Below are 23,796 nucleotides of genomic sequence, written 5' to 3' on the forward strand. Positions count from 1 at the left end.
TAATCGCTTGCCTATACTGGTTTCTTGCTACTAGTTACTTTGCACAGATACATCCCGTACATTATAGACGGGTAAAACTTTTCTTGCGATTTTGTCGGAATTGCCAAGGCAGTGCAGCTTACTACTTGCAAACTATGTTGTTTTAATCGTCTGTTGAATGTATACAAAGTTTGAAATCAATTCGTGATCCTAACTTCGCGGCCTCTTCTTGTGCATAATATTAGTGTTTTCTTCGTAAGTAGTACTTGGTGTTTATCCATTAACCTAACGATATTTGTGCATATTTTTCTGTGTTTGTTTTGTTCATTTCTTTGATACAGAAATGGAGAGGATGGTATTTTACAGAAACAAGTAGTAATAACGAAGAAAGTTTAATTTGTGCATTCATTTCTATATTAATATTATGGCTGCTGGTAGCCATCTGAAGAACGTGTGCAAGATATGCAAAAAATTACGCACGCACGCAGTTGGCGCTGAGATTTCGGAGCAAGTCGATGTCCGTACTCTGATGGGTGCGGTGGGTCGTTGTCCGGCAGACCACGTTTTGCCGGCGGCCCCATCAGGCCCCCCACCTAAGACGAACCAGGCGAAGTCTATGGTTACGGCAATGGATTGCGATACGGATGCGCTACAAGTCCCGCTGCCCGATTCGGACGAATAGTTGGCGGCTCGAAACGACGCGTCCACCTCCACCAGGACGACGGAGAGGAGGGCCACCACCTCCACAGGAACTACACGCGCCCCTCATAAGGGAAAAAAAGGCGAAACAGATAAATGTTTTCAATGGCGATGGGTTTCAACTTGCCAAACGTCCGGCCAGGAAGGCTCACCTCATATCAGAGCTGCCGATTCCGACGACCAACACCTATGAGGAGCTCGCTGAAGGACTGGAGATGCCTGCCCGGAAGCCGGAGCAGAAACCACCGCCAATTTTGGTACAACACACAGAGGGCTACGATGGCCTCTACACGATGCTGCTTCGACTTGTAGGCCAAGACAAGGTCATTATCAAGCCAGCTGGCCCCAGTCTCTATAAGGTGACTCGGAAAACGGCAGAAGACTACAGAAAGGTCACAGCTGCTTTCGGCGAACCACAGAAGCCGTTCTACACTTATCCGTCTGCGACGGATCAGACACTGAAGATAGTTTTTCGTGGGCTTCCTAGCAACTACAGCCTGGACCACATACGACGACAACTTAAGGATATGGGCTACGGGTTTCGACTCAGATCGATAACCCACCTGCCTTCTCGCCGAACCAGAAAGGAGACACCGTTGGTCCTAGTGGTTACCTGTGTTATACCACACAACCGTGGCCTATGGCAGGTCACTAAGATCGCGGCGACACCTGTCACCACGGAAAAGCTCCGCTCGAAGAGAGGTGAACCACAATGCTACAACTGCCAAATTGTGGGGCATGTAGCACGGTTCTGCACTCTACCCCCACGATTTATCAACTGTGCAGGGGAGCACACCAGTCGGGACTGTATCCGGAAGATAACAGATGAACAAACCAAATGCGCTGGCTGTGGTGGGGAACATGTGGCTTCTTACTGCGGCTGTTCCAGCTTCCAACGGGCTGCAGCCCGGAACTGTGGCCAACGACCAGGCTCTGTCAACCTACCTGCGCCAGTCCTATCTGGAGTCAGTTTTGCTGATGATGCAGCCACTGTCTCCCCTCTGCAGGTCCCCGTATCCCTGACAGCGCCAGTCGCCGCTACAGCGATTACCAATACCAAGAAGGACCGTCGTCCACGGGACCCATAGCCACCACCATCACTGCGCCCCTCCAGTCAGCAGCAGGTTGAAGACCAGGGAAACCACGACCGCACCAACCAGGAACATCAGGCCAATGTCAGGCTACCCCAGCTCAATGCCCATGCGCTGGTACTGCACCCTCCCAGGCGGCCGATTCCAGTATGGATGAAACGAAGCTTATCCTACAAGAACTTCAGGATCTTATTAAGGATAACCCCTCGGAAACTCATGGCCGCTGTCGCTGCAGCAATCTCCACTGGACCACCGACCACCCGGCATGGCCCGTAGTCAATGAGGAGTCACAGTATGCGTGTGGAATGCCTAGGTCATCCACACCCAAGATGGTGAATTTCGGCAGCTGGTACGAGACGAAGCCGTCAATGTTTGCCTGATTTCCGAGATTTTTCTGAAGCCTGGTGTTCATGTTCGAGCTGCCAATTACGTCTGTTACTGGACTGACAGACCCCCCTATGTCGCGGTACGACGGTCTATGTCCTGACTTCGCTGATTCACCATCAAGTTCCGCTCCCGGCCCTGCAAGCGCTGGTGGCCACTGCTGTAGCCTTCAACACATCAAATGGGCGCATCACGTTTGTGGCCGTCTACCGTCCGCCCCACCGACGGTTACTCCCGCAGGACGGTGAAGCACCGCTGGCTCTACCTGGGAATTTTTTCCGGCGGTGACTTTAATGCCAAACATTCTGAGTGACATTCCCCTGTTACCAACAACCATGGGAGAGAACTCTTGCACATAGCCCAAAGGTGGAACATCCTCATCCTCGGACCTCATCACACCACCCACTTTCCCAACAATGATGGGCCTCCAGATGTGCTTGACATTGTGGTGGTCAAAGGGGTGCCTTATGTTATCTCCGCCAGCACGTCCAATGTGTTGTCCTCGGACCATGTCCCAGTTAACTTTGACATTGGCTTCGATGCACAGCCAGTGAAGCAAAGAGAAACCCAGACGAGGAACACTAACTGGACCTGCTATCAGGAGCTGTTAGAAGGGAGTCTCCATGATGCACCAGCAGCAGAAGATGTGGGCGTTGGTGGCTGTGCCTAGACGTCCGTCTAGCTGAACAACATATCCCAGTGTTTTTAAATGCTCCTGTGGGTGACGAAAACATCGAAGAAGTCGATGCTGCTTAAGTCTCTGATCAACTTCGACGGCTAAACAAACGCAAGGCTGCAGGCCCTGACCAGCTTACCAAAAAAATGCTCTGACAGATGCCGCTGGCAGCTACTGAATCCATAGCTTGGCTCTTCAGTGCCATCTTTCGCACAGGGCACTATCCTCGGGAGTGGAAACACATTGAGGTCGTCCCCTCCCACAAGCCGGCGGTGACTTTAATGCCAAACATTCTGAGTGACATTCCCCTGTTACCAACAACCATGGGAGAGAACTCTTGCACATAGCCCAAAGGTGGAACATCCTCATCCTCGGACCTCATCACACCACCCACTTTCCCAACAATGATGGGCCTCCAGATGTGCTTGACATTGTGGTGGTCAAAGGGGTGCCTTATGTTATCTCCGCCAGCACGTCCAATGTGTTGTCCTCGGACCATGTCCCAGTTAACTTTGACATTGGCTTCGATGCACAGCCAGTGAAGCAAAGAGAAACCCAGACGAGGAACACTAACTGGACCTGCTATCAGGAGCTGTTAGAAGGGAGTCTCCATGATGCACCAGCAGCAGAAGATGTGGGCGTTGGTGGCTGTGCCTAGACGTCCGTCTAGCTGAACAACATATCCCAGTGTTTTTAAATGCTCCTGTGGGTGACGAAAACATCGAAGAAGTCGATGCTGCTTAAGTCTCTGATCAACTTCGACGGCTAAACAAACGCAAGGCTGCAGGCCCTGACCAGCTTACCAAAAAAATGCTCTGACAGATGCCGCTGGCAGCTACTGAATCCATAGCTTGGCTCTTCAGTGCCATCTTTCGCACAGGGCACTATCCTCGGGAGTGGAAACACATTGAGGTCGTCCCCTCCCACAAGCCTGGGAAGGACCCTCGTCTGCCTAATAGCTACAGGCCCATCAGTTGGCTGCCAGTGGTCAGCAAGGTCTTTGAGAGACTACATCTCAGCCGCTTCCTGCACCACATCCAGGATGAACATCTCTTGCCGGACGAACAATGTGGTTTTCGGCCAGGTCATACGACGATGCACCAGCTCCTTCGTCTCGTTGAAGAGGCCTTTGATGCCATCGAGCGTCAGGAGTATTTTGGGGCTATCTTCCTACATGTCTCACATGCATTCGATTCTGTATGGCATGAGGGGCTTCTTTACAAACTCCTGGACCTTGGTGTACCTCTGCCACATGTCCATCTCCTGAAATCCTACCCCACTGACAGAAGCTTCCATGTACTACATGCCATCTGGTCAGGGCCGGATTTCCCCAGAGCTCCAGTCTTGGCCCCGTACTCTACAACCTTTACACTGCAGACATGCCGTGGATGGACAGGGGCGACCACGCACTCTGTGCAGATGAAATGGTGCTGTACACAAGAAGTATGAATCTAGCTCTGCTCCAATGATGCATACAGGCAGCAGCTGACACACTTAACAGTGTGCGTGAAGGTGGAGACTTAGCTTCAATGGGGCTAAGACGCAAGCCCTACACATCATAAAGAAGAACATCCAAGCTAATCTCCTGCAGATCACCATCAGCAGAACCACCCTACGATGAGGTACTATGGCTAAGAACCTGGGTGTGGCGCTGGACAAACATGGCGACAGCATGTTGACAGCATCTTCAGAAAAGTAGGGGTAGAATGAAACAACTGAACCGCTTCCTAAATCCGTCGACTGCGCTACCACTAAATTGGGTGTAGCGCTTTACATCACTCTATCACTCTTATGCGCCCGCTTTTCAACTACACCGCTGTGGTTTGGGGCAATGCTTCAGCGATTCACATCAGACGACTATAATGGCTACAGAACCGGTTCTGCGGCTGGCACTTCCCCTGCCTCGGGACTTCCCGTCAGGTGACCTCAACCGGATCTCAAACATACCTGCTGTATGTGATAGGTTCCGCCAGGCTGCAAGGCTCTTCTATGAGAAGTCCTCTCAGTCCAAAATTCCGCTCCTCCGAGCGCTGGGTCACTGGGTGCACCGACTTAATGCATCCAGATGGCCCCACCTGCTTCTTGACCAATAAGTCGCAAATGCGTCAAGGACATCATCATGAAGTCAGGACAACTTACGAACTCTCGCCACCTTGGTGGCATGGCTCTCCTGCTTGGACTCAATCGAATAATGGGGGCCCGTATGTCCCTGTCTTGCAACAGCAGCAACAACCCGCATCTGCTGTGCATTCTGACATTACTTGCAAACAAGTGATGACACTTTCATTCATATCCTTTCAACGCATAAAGGAAATGACGAATTACTAAGAAGAAATAAAGGCTGGGTGTATTCTGCAAAAAACTGTGGAGTCATAGTACTTGTTTTAAATCGATATTAATAATGTTATCAGTTGTAGACCTGGATTGGCGCAAAAATATAAAGTTGCCAGTTATCAATGAATGCAGGGCCAAGTTTCAATACTGTGGCCTTCTTTTAACCTGTGTGCATGACTTCAGAATCTTTTTCGTGTTCTACAAATCGCCAACTGTGTTTCTTTTAAGTATATGGAGACTTTTTTGTCACCGCATGAATGTCTCCGTGTCAGTTTATATTTGGCCTCCATTGTCTCCGCCTACTCTGCTTTTATGCCCCCTTCTTATCGCCTTTACATGTACAAGTTTTTCCTTTTATTAGCTGTCATGTCACTCGGCTGAAGAGCAGCGGATTGTGCCGCTGCCAGCCGTTACCTGCCCATATGGGACAGGTGAATGAAATCAGAACAAAGGGAAGAAAATACAGAGCAATGACTAATACATTTCACATCATTCTTATTGTTTGGCAACGGTGAGTTGTGGATTCCTTGTTGTTGTTAGCTGACTGATCCACTCTATCATTGCTTTACATCTTCCATCCAGGTACTTCTTTCCCCAGAGTTTGAAGCTCTTAGTAGACGGTTATATGAAAATAACTTTCACAAAATGATTAAAGGTTTTCTTGTCACTTATAACTCTCTCCCATCACTTGGCAAATCGTCGAGTGAAACAGGTGTGATATCCGGCATTCCCTGAGAAGGTGTCATACACCCTCTGTTGCTCCTAATCTATATAAATCATAGCAACTTAGCAGCCCTCTTAAATTGTTTGCAGAAGATGCTCTCATTTGCCGTGTAGTAAAGTCGTCGCAAAATCAAAACAAATTGCAAAATCATTTTAACAAAGTATCTGCATGGTGCCAAAAGAGGTCATTGTGTCTGAATAAGGAAAACTTTGTGGTAATGAACACGAACGCTGAAAGAAATCGCTAAATTTTGGTTACACGATAAATCATGCAAATGTAATAGCTGTCAATTCAACTAAACACCTAGAAATCTCAATTACGAACAACTCGACTTGGAACGATAACATAGATCATGTTGTGGGGAAGACAAACCAGACACTGTGTTTTACTTGCAGAATACGTATGGGAAGTAACAGGTCTACTGAAGAGATTCACCCCATTACTCTTTTTCGTCCTCTCCTAGACTGCTGCTGTATGGTATGGAGTCACTACAAGATAGGACTGGTGGAGGACGCAGAAGAACTCGAAAGGAGGACAGCTCGTTTTGTATTTTCGCGTAATCTGGGAGAGATTGTGACAGATATGAAAAGCAAGTTGGGGTGGCAACCATTAAAACAAAGCATTTTTTTTCTTTACGGCGGGATCTTTTCAAGAAATTTCAATCACCAGCTTTTTTCTCACAGTGTGGAAACATGTTATTATCGCCAATGCAGATAGGGAGAAATGATCATCACAATAAAATCGGATCAATCAGAACTCTTACAGAAAGATGTAAATATTCGTTTTTTCCACTCGCCGTTAGAGAGTATAATGCCAGAGGAATAGTCTGAGGCTGCTTCGAAGGATCCTCCGCCAGGCACATAAATGTGGATAAGTAGAATAATCATGAACATCTAGATTTAGATGTAAAATTCAGCAGCAGATAGGATAGCATAATACGAAATTTTCCTGTGGGTACACGGTGAAGTAGGAAAAGTAAATGACAAAATGCGTACGGCCGGCCGCTGTGGCCAAGCGGTTCTAGGCGCTTCAGTCCGGAACCGCGTGCCTGCAGGTCTCAGGTTCGAATCCTGCCTCGGGTATGGATGTGTGTGACGTCCTTAGGTTGGTTAGGTTTAAGTAGTTTTTAAGTCTAGGGGACTGATGACCACATATGTTAAGTCCCATAGTGCTTTGAACCAATTTTTGAAAATGCGTAGGTGATATGGTAGTATACAGATTGTGATATTTAATACAGATAACTGACACCTGACTATTACCTTAAGGACTCGTTGACGTAGAAATTTTGATTTTCACATTATCCGGGATCTAATTCGTTTTTTTAATTTTATTTATTTTTTAAAAGGCACTGTACAACATTCCATGTCCGTATCGGCTGTAGGGTGTAACGAAGGTCACTAAGCACACAAATAATAGGACATTTAGGGGCAGCACAGATAATACGTACTCTTGGGGTTTTCCTCATGAAAGCTAATGTCTTGGAAACCTCAGAAATAGGGCACTGTCACCAGCCTTAATACGTCAAAGATCTAATGGCTGCTGCCCAAATTACCATAACTAGGGGTGACTGATTTGTGCGCCCAGTGTCGTCGAGTTCCATCACACAAGGTGCTTGCTCTGTTCAAATGGCTCTGATCCATATGAGACTTAACTTCTGAGGTCATCAGTCCCCTAGAACTTAGAACTAATTAAACCTAACTAACCTAAGGACATCACGCACATCCATGCCCGAGGCAGGATTCGAACCTGCGACCGTTGCGGTCGCTCGGCTCCAGACTGTAGCGCCTAGAACCACACGGCCACTCCGGCCGGCGCTTGCTCTGTAATACGATTATGAATGCAATCACGCTATGTTTGTTCACATCGAACCTCCCACCCCCCCCCCTCCCACCACACACACACACACACACACACACACACACACACACACACACACACACACACACGAACGCACGCACACACACTAACTGATGCTGTATGCAGAGCGGACAGCCGTCCATCATGGGGCCATCCATGACGCTGATTGCGGCCCTCCTGAACGCAATGATTGCATGTTGGTATGACAGTTCTTGAACCCAGATCAATACGAGCGGCAATATCGCGTAAAGATAGACTGCTGTATATACAGGCCAAATACCCGTCGTTGTTAGAGACGTCTCTACTTTTTAAACAAGGTACGTATAATCAACCCTGAGGGTAGCACAATGCATTACTGAAAAAGTCGTCGCACCACGAGGGATGACATCAAACAGAATAGCTCGTTCAGTATCTGAAAGGACCGCCGCATGACTTTCCAGGCTCAGGATGCGTCTTTGTGGTTTTTCTTCGGAGCCCAGGTGGTGTGGCACCACTCCACGGATTGCCGTTTTGTTTTCGATTCGAAAAGGTGAATCTATCTTTCATCGTCTTTGGCGATGTGCGACAAAAAATTGTCACTACCAGCCCCGTAACGCACAAGAAATTCGGCACAAGTGGTCCTTCATTGCTCTTTATGGTCTACTGTTAGGCGGCGAGGAACATAGCATGCATACACTTATGAGTACCCCAGCTGCTGGACTGGTGTTCAGAACTACCATCAGAGATGTCCAGTTGAGCAGCGAGATCTTTTATTGTGGTCCGTCGATCATTTAGAAAGAGACGGTCCCCACGTTCCAACACTACAAGAATCACAGCTCTTTGCAGCCGACTGGCACGTGGGAGATCGGACAGGTTTGCGTGAACTATATGTGATGATGACAAACGCCTCGCCCAACGACTCACCGTGCTTTTGTACACTGCTTGCTCTCCGCAGACATTCTGCAAGCGCTTATGAATATCTACGATTCTTGGTTTTCAGCCAAAAGGAATTCAATGACAGCTCTCTGCAGGGAGTGTACTTCCATTATAGACGCCATTTTTAAGCCCATTTATATCGCCAACACCTACAGGAACTTTGTACACTATAGGGGCTGAAGCGCAAATATAACCGCAATTCCCCGAGAAAAAAAATCTGAACCATTACTTACTGAACTCCCCTTTTACTTCACTTCATTCCAGAATCACACGTTTCAACTGCATTTTATGCTGTTGTTGTACGTGTAGTGTGAGCTGAGGAAAAATTATTTTATGGACATCTCTTTTACATTTTCGTCTGAAACACTAATGGAAGATAGGGATGGCAAACAAGACAATGTGTGCGTCTGTATCACTTGCTGCATCTGCCAGAGAAGTGTAACGCTTTATAAGCTCGACATAGTAATTGCAGATGTTGACAGCTATTTTATTTGAAGAATAATATTAATATTAAGAAAGTGTTAAGCTACCAATACGATAAAAAGAGCAGTTATGTATTATAATGAAAAGGCAGTTGTTTGTTTGAAATTCGGAGACTTCTTTGCAATTTACTTCAGTAAATTTAACGGGCGTAAGCGTGAATATCACTAAACCGAATAATGATAGGTTACTGTTATGTCAGTATATAGACTAAGTTTCTGCGATTTCCTAGTCTTTTGTTGACTTATACCACTGAAGTCTCTGCATCTATGAAGGCCCCTCTTTCTTTATGGGATCTAAGAAACACGATGAATGAGTGAATGAATAAATGACTACGTTGCAAGACACACGAGGTGACAAGAGTGATGGGGCGTGGGCTCAATCAGTAGTTGAAAGTCAAATGTTTCAAATGGCTCTGAGCACCATGGAACTTAACTTCTGAGGTCATCAGTCCCCTAAAACGTAGAACTACTTAAACCTAACTAACCTAAGGACTCACACTCATCCATGCCCGAGGCAGGATTCGAAACTGCTATAGTAACGGTCGCGCGGTTCAAGACTGTAGCGCGTAGAACCTCTCGGCCACCCCGGCCGGCAGTGGGAAGTCCCTTATAGAAATACTGAGCCATGTTGCCTCTATAGCCGTCCGTAATTATGGAACTGTTACCGGTACTGGATTTTTGAGCACGAACTCATTCCTTCTTTCGATTATATGCGATGGGATTCATGTCGGGTGATCTGGATTCCCAAATCATTCGCTAGAATTGTCCGGAAAGTTCTTCAAACCAATCGTGAACAACTGTAACCTGGTGAAAGAGAGAGTCATCAGCCATGTAGCCAAACATATCCACTTTCAGTCAATTAGCTGTTTAGTTGGACCAGTGACGCCAGTGCATCCCTGTAAATACAGCACACACCGATATGGAGCCACCACCAGTTTGCTTAGTGCCTTTTGACAACTTGGCTCCATGGCTTCGTGGGACCTGCGTCACACTAGAATCTTACCATCAGGTCTTACTAACTGAAGTCGGGACTCATTTGACCAGGTCATGGTTTTCCAGTCGTCTAGGGTATAATTGATGTGATAACGGACCCAGGATAGGCCCTGGAAGCGACATAGTGCTGTTATCGAAGGTACTCAACGTAAGCCGTCTGTTGCCATAGTCATTTAACGCCAGATTTCGGCGCACTATCCTAACGAATATGCTCGTCGTATTGATTTCTGTTGTTTATTTCACGCAGTGTTGCTTGTCTGTTAGAGCTAACAATTCTACGCAAACGCCGCTGCTGCTGGTCGTTAAGTGAAGGCTGTCGGCCACTTTGTTACCTGTGTTGAGAGATAATGCCAGAAATTTCGTATTCTCGACAAGCTCTTAACACGGACGATCTAGGAACATTGAATTGCCTAAGATTTACGAAATGCAATGGCCCATGCGTCTAGCTCCCACTACAATTCCGTGCTCAGAGTCTGTTAAGGCCGGTCGTGCGGTCACAATCACGTCGTAAACCTTTTCGCATGAGTCATCTGAGTGCAAATGACTGCTACGATGATTTACTGCCCTTTTATACCTTGTGTAAGCGATGCTACTGTCATCTGTGTACGTGGATATCACTAATCCACGATTGTTGTCACATGAGTGTATTGCAGTCGGCCAGGCCAATGAAATATAGGAAATTACCTGACATTTAAGCTACAGTTTGTCTCTCGATGATGATAAAGAAGCAATTCGCCGTTGATTCGAAAATATCTACATAAAAGACAAGCGATGAAATACGATGGCATCTAATTGCTTGGATAGAGAACAGTTTATTGTGATCCTACTGTAAAAGAGACGGTTAGTGCAGACAATTTGCTGTGCTTCGAATGTCTGTAGAGGATCTATACAGTGGCCAACGTCGGGCGAATGAGGGTGTGGGGCATCTTGCAACATCACTGGTCTCTCTCTCTACTGCACCAGGCGAGAAAACGTTTTTCCTTGACACATGCGGCTGAAATCGTTGGGGGTGCATTCAGATATAGTCTGCTTTTTTTGCACACTCATCGCACTCTAAAGTACGGCGGTTAAGCTGATCGGTTCAGCATGATGATTTCTTATGGCTAGACATCTAGCAGCGACTAAAAGGAACATGGCTTTGTTGCACTCTATTGAAAAATGTTTGTTGCTGTTCGGTAGTAGGTTCTCTGATCCACAACTACCGTATATATACTTACAGTATCTTAATGTGGGTGTCTCGTCCAGGTGTGGATGATGACAGCTTCGAAAATTTCTTTGAGGTGACTTCAAATTATAAATATGAAACAGAAACATTTGCTTCGTTTTAGTTTATTCTTATTGAGCACAAATCAAATACATATTACTCCACATCAATATGGCGTCCTGAGTGTTTCCACCATACTACATTGAAGGAAACAGACCGCAACGCCAAGGAGAAGTTGTTAGACATAAACGAAAGTTGGTAGGTGTGTTTCTGCATCTGAAAGAGGATGTCTATTCAAATTTCGCGCGATATTGCATAACGAATTGGCAGGAATGTAGCCACTGTACATGATTGCTGGCAGCGGTGGTCACGAGAAAGATCGGGCTTCAAATGGCCACTTGGCATTGCACAGGGGGAAGACCATAGTGTTCGGCGTATGGCTCTGGAGCATCGTACTGCATCTGTTGCAACAATCTAAGCAGCAGTTTGAAACAATGTGACAAAAAGACTGTTACAAATGGGTTAATTCAAGGACAGCTCCCATCCAGACGCGCTGTAACGTGCATCCGCTTACCCCAAGGCAGTGCCATTGGCGACCTCAGCGGTGTCAAGCAGGTCATTGAAGGATGGGATGAAGGTCGATTCGGTTAACTGATGCGAGCTGATTCGGCCTCGGGGCCAGTGATGGCCTTTAGAATTAGGATACTTGAAGGCCTGCAACAAATTGCATGCATATTAGAGACACTGGACCTACATTTGGATTGATGATCAGTGGTGTGATTTCATATAAGAGCAGTAACATTCTGGTGGTTACCTACAAGCCTTGACTGCAAATTTTGCGTCATTCTGATCTGTTGCGCTAACATTAATGAACAGCATTCCATAGATTGTCTTCCAACACGACAACACATGCCCGCATGCCACTATTATAGCTCTACATAATTTACAGCGATTCCGCATATTGCCTGTCTGACTGTCTGTGTGTCTCCAGTCGAACGCACACGGGAGATCATCGGATGACCACTTCAGCCGCATCTAGAAACAGCATCAGCCGCCCCTGTATTGACGGACCACGTGCAACATGCATGGAACTCAGTCCCACATACTGACATCCGGCATCTGTAGAACACAATGCATGCATGTTTGTGTGACTGCATTCAATATTCTGGCGGCGACACAGGCTAATAACGTACCAGTATTTCACATTTGCAATGGCATATTCCGTGCTTACATTGCCCTCTGACCTTGCAAAACTAATCACCTAAATATGTTACCTAGACGTATTACAGAAATATTATCACTCTACATTATGGGTTCCGATTTTTTTCCGTCAGCGCATTAATTAGGGCCGAATTACATAAAACTGTTGCTCTCGTCACTATGGCAGTAGCTGCAGTGAGTCACTGAAAACTGTGTATGATTCAAAATACAATTGCTGTTAACATGAAAACTGTATTTCTAATACATTTATTGACCCACTTAGAAATGGGGACAGAACGACTAAAAATTCATATAAACTAAAATAACTATAAAAATGACAAATTCGAGCCGAAACAAAATGTGACTGCTGTAAGAGCGTATTATTATCATATATTAAGAACTTTGACTCCCACACAAAGTATTTCGTAATTTATAGTTGCTTTTGTGACGCTGTCTCAACTAAATAGCATCAACTAAAACATGATCAACTGGGTGAAACAATTTGCTAGTATCGACGTATTAAGACCCTGAACACAGGTTGTAACTTTGTGGCTCCAGAACGCTCTGCAAAATGAAATATCGAAATTTAAGATGAGAGCAGTATTCTCACTCCAGACATTGCTGGATTAGTTTACTGAAGCTATCAGTTTCAAATTCTATTACGTCACTACGAAGAAGACATGGTTCTCACTTCCAATAGATGGTGGCAGTATTTGAGTAACACGAACTATGCTTATAAAGTAAACACAATCCAAAAAAAGGTCCCAATGGGACCGAAATTCATAGATGTAATGTACATGTACAGACATACAAATGATTATAATTTCACGAAAGTTCATTCAACAGAAAGAGCTTAACAAGTTGAGTTAGTCATTCACGCGATGGTTTACCTCCGACCCTTACGAAAGCTGTTATTCCGCTTTTTATTGATGGAAAGAATTGTTGGATCTTCTGCTGAGGGATGTCGTACCAAATTATGTCCAAATGACGCGTTAGCTCTTAGACTTCAGAGATGGCTGAGGGGTCCCTTGCATAATTCTCCAAATGTTCTCAATTGGTGAGAGATCGGGCGACCTTGCTGGCCAAGGCACGATTTGGCAAGCACGAAGACGAGCAGCAGAAATTTTCGCCATTGACGGGCGACAGTCATCTTGTTTAGGTATCAGCCTGAGTGTCACCCACCCGCCAGACTGCTTGACAACCGGGAGTGATGGTCCGGAATGACATTTCATTTCATAGAAGGACCCTCGTAGTTGTCGTCGAAGGCACTCTTGCAGCACAGGTCAACAATGTTCTGCCCCCATTTTCTTGTCTTTTATCGCAAGCCAAACTTGACAAATACTTCAGCAAGATAACGCTTGTCCGCACATGGTGAGAGTTCTTACTGCTTGTCTTCGTGATTGCAACTCGCTGTCTTGGCTAGCAAAGTCGTTGGATCCCTCACCAACTGAGAACATTTGGAGCATTATGGCATGGGTCTCCAGCCAGCTTGAGGTTTTGAGTACCTAACGAGCCAAATGCACACTGGCACGATATCCCTCAGGAGGACATTCAGCAACTCCAAGCATAAACTAAAAACCGAATAATTGCTTGCATGAGGCCCACACGTGGAACAACGCGTTATTGCCTTCCTAAGTTCGTGAAACTTCTTTTTCTGAAATTGCAATCATTGGTTTGTCTGTCCACGTACGTCACAGCCAACGATTACCTGTCCCATTTTGATAATTCCTTCGTGGTGTGCCTGTTTCTTTCCTTTTTTGTCTTAAAGTGTTTCAAAAAGAAATCCATGTGAAAAGAAATGGATAACTTCAAGATATTTCACATAGTAGCCCAAACAGTTCTGTTACGGTAATGGGTACCGTTTTATTACGTGAAAATTTAGGTTGTGACGAGCAAAGGATTTCCCTTGTGAAGTAGTAGAATAGAATCAAATCGGATGTTCGTAATCTTTCTTTCTTTTACAAACAGCGTGCAAAAGTTTATAGAATCATGTCACACTGTGTTAAAATTTGTACCCACAGTAAGTACTCGTATTTAAGGTTAAAGGAATTTTGTCTGCTTGACGAACTGCCTGTCAATCATTAGAGTTCTTGTGAAGTTTCGCGACAAGAAGCGTCTTGTGACATAAGGAATATGTAAGAACTGTAACATAAAATTTAGCCTTTATGGCATGATATGTTTAAAAGAGCCATTGGAAGACGACTAGCACACTTAATAATACTTATAGACACATTGTGCAACGGAGAACAATTTCGCTCCATAATTTCTTAACAGGCGGATGATGTCACTGCAGTTTTACTGAAATATTTGCGCAGACTTTCCCATACGAATCACCTTATGGAATGTGGTGGAGAGTACTTCGTATGGCACTGTCACATCGCCTAAATTCAGCTTGACGCGAAACTTTATTGGAAAGAACCTCTTATAACCACAGTTCACTGTAGTTCGCTAGGGTTTGGACGAACAAATTGGAACTCTATCTTCTTCCCAGTGTATTTTACTGTTGTCAGTATTTACATAGGCTTAGAGCTAAATCGTCTTGCATCTACCTGCCGTCATCACCACGATAACCATCATCATCACCCACATAAAGTGTTAGACCTGTGGTCGTTTTCCGATCCGTCAGCTCTAGTCTTCCTTCGTATTTTCACACATTTTTTGCCTACCGGCCAACATTGAATGGTTTGTTTCGGTAGATGCTCATTGTGCTTTAAATGGAGATGTTTAATGCGTTTCTTGTGTTCATCGACATTTGAGGACTTACACCTTATTCTTCTGTGTCAATTATCAGTATGATCCATAGAGCTGCAAACATTATTTTCGATATTGTAATTTCTGTCCTGTCAAGAATTCCTCTTAACTTTCAATTTTTCAGTTGGCAATGGTATATACTTGGGCTGTGTTACACAGTAGGGGGTCCAGTTTCTGTAAGTTATTTTCAAATATGGCAATAAATGTCGGTCAATCAGAAAAGAATGAGGTATCAACAGCTTTATGTTCCTGGATTTGTATAAATACTGGAGACATTGTTTTCCGTTGCTCCAGTGTGTCACCTAAATGAGACTCCCGACAGGCAACAACTTACCTAACACCTCCATTGGTTTTTACAAGCTCTATGACCCAGTCGCTGAAATTAAGGGAATGGACGTGTCTTTCTCTAGGCTCTCATGAACTTGTACAAAGCTTTCTGGGAAGGCGTTACTTTCAGATATTTCCAGCAGCATATTCCCTTGCACCATGTTACACGTCGTGGTGTGGCAATTCTGCTCCATCCAATGCGCTAATAAGGAATTTTTCTGCTATCATCAGTGGCTCATGTTTTATTCAATCCATATTTTCTAGTATGTTTTGTTCTCTACGACCTACATTAAATTATCTTATCACAGGTATAATGATCAAGTTTTAATTACCATCGCGAAAAAAATCAAGCTGCTGTTTGGCCTTAGACCTTCTCTACATTTTCACTCTTTATTGCGCCACGTTCTCTCCAATCACGGATGGCGTGGCGGAGCCTGTGATTGTGAATTAGGCATTTTGGCGTTCAGGAAACGCTCAGCCACGAAAATCGCCTTTCTTCTGCATACGACCAAAGACGAAGAGACCACAGATTGCAATTTCAGGAGAAATTAGTAGTAGTAGTAGTAGTAGTTTTATTCATCCGTAGATCTCTTTTTACAAGGATATAGGACATGTCAAAGTATTTACAAGCTTAGATCAATTTACAATAAGCTAATTCGTATACACATATATTTACAGACTTCTAGTTAGAGACAATCATTAGATTTTACTCCTGGTATACAATAATTTATTTACAAATAACTCATTAAATAATGTAATGCCACACTATTCACTCATATTTCACTATCAGTCACTGCACACACCATACACACATTGTTTCATAACACTTCACTCACTACATACACACACACACACACACACACACACACACACACACACACACACACACACAGGTGATCCTTGGGCCATTTTCTGTACTGCAAGTTCCCATTTGCTATCCTGAAAAACTGAGTCAGCATCCCTTCATAATGAGTGAGATGTTGAGCTCAGAAAGAGGAAGAGGTGTTAGTATTGTGCTATGCATAGCTTGAGTGGAGAGTGTCTCTAGAAAGGAAAAAAGAAGAAAAATAATTGCGGTACTATTCAGTATTTGACAGCCCCAGGAAGCAGCGTGTCTGACTGCGTCCTGTGCAGGATGGCTGTTGCCGCGGAGTGAAACGCCTTCTGCGACGGGTGCGCTCGGCTCTTCGTCTTGACTGACTCCACACATCTAACTGAAGTGTGTTCGACAGTGTGCTCGTGTGATGGTTTTCCCCATACCAGCACAGCTTGCTCGGCGATGGTTGGGACTTCACCTTTTTCGGTGGCAGTCACTCCATACATTTCTGTATCTTGCTTTGTTCCTTTGTCTCAAGGTGACAGTCACACATGCAGCATCCGCCCGTGGTGATTAAGTGGCTAAAGAAGTGACTTGCGTTGGCCTAATACAGCTGCAACATGTCGCCGGGTGTCTCGGTTAGGCGGAATAGTTGAGTAGGTGTGAGAAATCGTGGACTCAAAAGGACAGTGACCCTTTGCACGTTTAAAATGTCGTGCAACGTGTTGGAAACTGATCAATCACTGATTTTCACTTTTACCACTGTCGCCTCGATCGTGATACGCCGTCTTTCATTTGCACTTCTTCATATTGAGGTGGTTTGCAATTCGTTCTTAGTCGCTCACATTTGTTTTACCACACTGCTACCCGGAGTGGCCGAGCGGTTCTAGGCGCTACGGTCGCAGGTTCAAATCCTGCCTCGGGCATGGATGTGTGTGATGTCCTTAGGTTAGTTAGGTATAAGTAGTTCTAAGTTCTACGGGACTGATGACCACGGCACTTAAGTCCCATAGTGCTCAGAGCCATTTGAGCATTTTGAACCACGCTGGAAGCGTTTGCGCCATCTCAACACTATGCCAAATGATTCAAATGATTCTGAGCAGTATGGGACTCAACATCTGAGGTCATCAGTCCCCTAAGCTTAGAACTACTTAAACCTAACTATCCTAAGGACATCACACACATCGATGCCCGAGGCAGGATTCGAACCTGAGACCGTAACGGTCGCGCGGTTCCAGACTGAAGCGCCTAGAACCGCTCGGTCAATCCGGGCAGCAACACTATGTCTTATAACGGTGCATTGCTACCGTTCACATCCAGCAATTCAGCGTGAACAGTTGCACTGCTGTGCCCCAGTAAATGCAGCATACGAATTAGAATATTATATTAGTGACCTGGTTCACTTTCTCTATGCCTCTCTAGGGGCGTGGTACGTTAGTAGGCCTCTGGGAGTGCAAACGCTAAGAACGGAATTAGGTATTGTTTTTCGATTTCATAATAAACCCTAACAATACCAACGGAATCTCAATAACATATACTACTCACGGAGGCAACTTTGTAACTACAACAAAAAAATTAAACACTAGCAAAACTCAATAAGTATTTTCTAATTTCATTAACAGCATAGTTTTTAAAGATTTACTGACATGTAAGTACGATTCAGAACATGAAAATATGTTTCAGGACTGTCTTAGGTAAACTAACACTTTTTTGTAATGTGATTTCGAAACGGAGACCTCCTACTTACTAGGCAGAATCGGTAATGACTGCGCCGTCCATGACCTACTTCTTAAAAAGATATTGATCTTTAAGAAGGGTCCAGAATGTGAAACTTTTGACATGACGTTCCCTGTGAAAAATCGCTGTAGTATTACTACTACTACTACTACTACTACCACTACGAGACATGTTTTTTAAGTAAGTACCGTTTTAAATTTAAAAAAAGACGTCCTAAGATATCTCCATAATTTTATTTTTACATGAAAGCCTGTACCTTAATCTACTTTTCTACATAATTTCCGTAATATTGAGGCACTTGTCATAACGTTGTACCAGTTTTTGAATACCCTCCTCATGCTTCAACATTGTTTTGACTTCGTCATCGTCTTGAAGACGCTGACCGCCCAGAAGCTTCATCAAGATGAAACATGGGGGGGGGGGGGGGGGGGAGGCTATGTCACGAGAGAAACAAAGCAAACGTCCACGGAATACCGGCATTCAGATTCACCCAGAAAAGTGAAGCTTAGGCAGACAATTTACCCCGGAAAATCATTTGCACAGTTATTTTGGGACAGGAAAGCAGTATTGCTTGTGGAGTTTCTGCCTCGTAATGAGACAATCAGTGCATCAGCTTATTGTAAGATATTGCACTATCTGCGCAGTTCGATTCAGGACAAAAGACATGGCAAGTTGAGCAAGGGCATCGTTTTGCTGCGAGACAATACCCGTCCGCATCTGGCGAATCAGACCAAAGATCTCATCACATCTTTTCGATGGGATACTATAGATCATCCTACGTACAGCCCCGATCTTGCGCCAAGTGACTACCATCTGTTCCTGTACTTGAAGAAACACCTCGGCGGTCAGCGTCTTCATGACGAAGTCAAAACGGTGGTGATGCAGTGGTTAACAAGTCAGGCGGCAAACTTCTATGAGGAGGGTATAGAAAAACTGGTACCACGTTATGACAAGTGCCTCGATATTGACAGAAATTATGTAGAAAAGTAGATTAAGGTACAGGCTTTCATGTCAAAATAAAATTGAGTTATCTTAGCACGTCTATTTTTAATTTCAAAACGGTACTTACTTAAAAAACGCACCTCGTATTAAAGTTTTTGAATTAACTTTAAATGAAGCAAATCCAATCAATTACGGTACAGCAAATGGTTGATGAATTCATTAAAAACAATAAATAACTTTTAAAAACTTTAAAACATAGCGTCCTTGATGTTTACGAAAGGTGGGCTAGGGTTAAAACCTGCACAACTATTCCTATCTACTTGCCATAGGCTTCCCCGTGGTTTTTGTCGTCATGTACAAGTCCCAACTGTGGCAGATGGATATACAGAAATACGATACATGTTCTAGCGAATAATACTAGCCAGTTAAAATGTCGAAATTCAGTGAAAACAAATTCCTTGCCCCCAGTCACTGGGAACACGCAGTACACGGCAAGAAATTTAACAACGTGTTTTCTGAAGTTCGATGATATGACTTGAGACTATTTTTCGTTAAGAACTTGTAACATGTTTCTGTGTTTGTTTCTGGAGAAGAAGAACATGCAGGTGACGAAAAGAACCGCCCTAAGAACTATGACGAGTTATACGACAGCGTAAGGAATGTATGCAGTAGCTAACATGAAACATAATAAGAACGGAGTAGAACATTCCCACAAATGACGGCACAAATATACTAAAACATATTCAGAATATTGGAAGATCAAAGATTTCCACAATAGGCCTAACTGAATTTATATAATTTACGCTGCTATCAGAAACCAGATGATGATATCTTTTAATGGTTTTCGTTCTGAGGTGTCGAGTCCATGTAACTCAGCGCCAAAACTTGAGAAATCTTTATCATTGGCTTCCTACTCTTCTAGCACCGGTGCGTGTAGTCCTTCGGTCCGTAAATTCATCCCTACAACCACAGGGACTTGCCACCGCTTTCTGCTCGTAACGGCAATCTCCAGATTAGCAACGTCCGAGGCCTTGAGGGGGCTTCCAGCGGACACAAAGAATTTTTTTCTCCGTCGCCTTATCGTCGTCTCCTTAGGCGCTACGCATTCAGCAAGCTACTTTTGTTCTTTCACGTCCATCCTAAGAATGAAACACAAACTGACAGCCAACTGCGAAAACGTTTGGTGAAATCGAACCATTAAAAAAGGTCGTGAAATTTATATCGCTACAGGTTTTTCATTCAAAACCTATATTGCTAATTTACCACAAACGTTCAACAGGAAACATAGCGCTAAAGAGTAAGTTATTGTGTTATAGTGTACGTTTTTGTTGCCTGTGGTGCAGCATTCACGGAGATCGGTGAAATCTAGTAGAACGAAATACATCGAAGCGACACGCATACTTCACCTCTTAAAAGATAAATTATTCTGTAAATTCAGTGATATGAAGTATCAGTTAAAATACCACAGAACTGAAGATTTCTTCTCAGTGGAATCTGTCGCTACATGGATTAAAGTTTCCTGCAAATCTTACAAACTTCAGCTCAAAGCTTAAAGGAATCGCATGTTATTTTTCATTGACTGTGGGCTCTAATTTCGTATAAAGTTGGATACTTGCGCTATTCTTTCCTTTCTTTTGTTTTACAAAGTTTTGCAGAAAATTGATTGAGCCATTTAATCTCATCGCAAGCGAAATTCTTTAATGATTTGATAATGTTCTGAGTTGGAGCTCTATACATCGGAGCCCCTGGCGGTACTCCTTTCCTAAGTGGTGCTAAATTTTAAGCGAGAACTGTGAAATCTAGTTCGCTCGCTGCCTTATTATTATTAATCCAAACCGTCCCCCGTGACGTCTCAGTATTTCTCAGTTTCTCCCTTTTATCGAATGCCTCGTAACTACATTTTCCACAATGCAGTTACTACTTTTTTCCTATATCATAATATATTCGAGCCTGGTTTTACAGTAGGTATGCCTGTATCTTTGCGAAGATATCCACATTACTCTAACGTTTCTCAATCGTATGTTAAATATTTGTGATATCTTCATTTAAGATTCATAATTTTTTTGTCGTAACAAAGGTGTATTCCCTTTCTTTTTTTTAACTACACATAGGTATGCAATAATTTATTTGTCTTATGATTTACGTCATATTTGGATATCTCAAAGTTACGTGATTGTTAACAAACATCGCTTAACTTTCGTTATACCTATACTTTTACATCTACATCTGAATCTTCACTCCGGAAACCACCTGACGATGTGTGGCTTAGGTACCGCTAAGTGGTCACTCCTTCTCTGCTGCGTTCGGTAATTGCGTGGGGGAAGAATGGCCATCAGTAAACCAATGTATTAGCTCTAATATATAGCTCAAGATCGGAATATAATGGATGGTAGTGGCACTCAACACTGACATTTGATTGCTGGAGTTAATTATTTTTGAAGTGTGTGAACAGTTTCTTTTGGATCTTCTACACTCACCATATTTTCCCAAAAAAATTACACATATACATGACAAGCAAACTTAAAGACCTTTAATTCAGCTCTGGAATCGCGGATATTGTGCACGCTGTTGAGCTCTGTTACCGAAAAGTACGATCTTAAGCCCTTTATTTATCGGTACTTTCCCTGCCTTCTGGACAGTTAGTATTGCAGGAACACAGCAATTTCTCCTCAGATTAACCATTTGCCGACAAGAATATTTTCATGTCACGTGTACGTTAAGACAAGCCGTCGACGAAGAAAGAAACCACGAATAACAGGAAACCAATTAATATCTTGGAATGTTCCCGATACAGTTTTAACGACTTACTCACTACATACTGGTACTGATTTATTAGGAGAGATAAGAAATTTAGTCTCCTACATGCATAGAAATAAATCACTGGTAGACACTGAAATTTGTGCCACAACGGCACGGTTGCCTTAACCGTGTCGGACTTACATTCTCAACCTGTATAGAGTAAGTAGCGCTTCCATCTTTTATTCCCTCAGCCCATCCCATTCGCGAAGTCTTAAAATTTTCGGAAGATACTGTTAACCATTGAAAAGTACCTAGCGTGTCTTCGGTAGTATATATAAGTAAATATACAATAATAATGAACGTTTGGCGTCTTTGGCAGGGAGGCCTCTTACGGGGCAGGTCCGGCTGCCTTGGTGCAGGTCTTACTTATTGCATTCGACACCGCATTGGGTGACTTACGCACCGCATGGCAATGTGGGGATGAAATGATAATGAAGACAACACAACACTCACTCCCTGAGCTGAGAAAATCCCCGACCCAGCCGGGAATCGAACCTGGGCCCCTTAGGACGGCAGGCTGTCACGATGATCATTAAGCCATCGGGGCGGACTGTAAATGTATAGATAAGTTGCGTCTGTTCTGCCACACATCTGCAACAGAACGGACGCCAGATGTCCATATTTATAGCAACAGGCTATAAATTTTCGCTCTAGGAGTGTTCTACAAACCTCAATGTGTCTTATCCGTAGGGATCGTGAATAAATTGCCACATTAATTTCGGTGCCCACCGATAAATTTAAAAGATCATCGTGTTCTCCACATGTGAATAAAACGAGAAGTAACCCTAATAACTGGCGCAATGGTATGTACTCTATGTGAATACTTCATAATGAGTTGCAGTAGTTAAATACAGATGTAGAGCCGTGATATTATTATCATGTTACAATTTTATTTCCATGTTTTCCTATCATTAATTGGAATTTACACTAGATTAAGAATTCAGAGGGAAAATAAACGGTAACATAGGTTCCTGACATTTTGCGGAACACAAAGCCGGAATCTAAATTCAGCTAACGATTGTGGTAATTATTAAAATCACTTGGAAATTCAAACTAATCTTCTCCTTCATGGAGTAAAAGCAGTTCTACGAAACCGACTATCTTTCAACGGTTGCGGTCAAGGCAGGATGGAAAACTGTAGACGGGGTGTGTTCTCCAAGTCCTTGACCACTGGCCTTCCAGCAGTGGGTACTCGCACTATTTTCTGATATCGGAAGCACAACATTGTGCTCACGTTCGAATCATATAACTTCAGAGGGCAGACGTCCCTGTCTCTTTGCCAGCCTTCTATCGGACCAATGGGTGCAGCGAAACGTGTCTGATATGTGTGCGATGTACTCTAGGCACTTGTAGCCTTCAGTTAGAGTAAATTATTGCTTGCTCCGTACCTTAGTAATGTCGATCGCGTTTGGGTGCCACTGTTTACAATTGGCGAGCATGGCTTCGTCGCGCTCTTGCGGTGAGATGACACACAACACCATATGAGTAGCCGTCATCGCGACCGTCCCCCTTCTGTCACGTCGAACGCTAACTCATGGATCCATCTCTCTCTTTAATATGTTGAGATTTCCAAGTGAATTCAACGGTCCTGGAGTCCAGACTCTAGGAACTGTTTAAGTTAATTTGTTAAGTATACATATGCTATCTCCTGCATTCTTTGGTTATTATATCTGATGTCAGTACTTTGTCTAGTTAGTGAAGGCTGTTCTTGACTTTATACTTGTAACGACTGTACCTTATTGTTGAATATTAATTAGAATTGTACCCTCTGTGTGATTCCCTCTGTCTCCTAAAAAGAGGGATCACAGAAAGGGTAGAGGGTTTACTCTTTGGCAATACAAGGACCATTAGTGGCTTACTTCGATTTATCTAGTGTAAAAAGGAA

The sequence above is a fragment of the Schistocerca gregaria genome, chromosome 8 (genome assembly GCF_023897955.1).
Source record: "Schistocerca gregaria isolate iqSchGreg1 chromosome 8, iqSchGreg1.2, whole genome shotgun sequence".
NCBI lineage: Eukaryota > Metazoa > Arthropoda > Insecta > Orthoptera > Acrididae > Schistocerca > Schistocerca gregaria.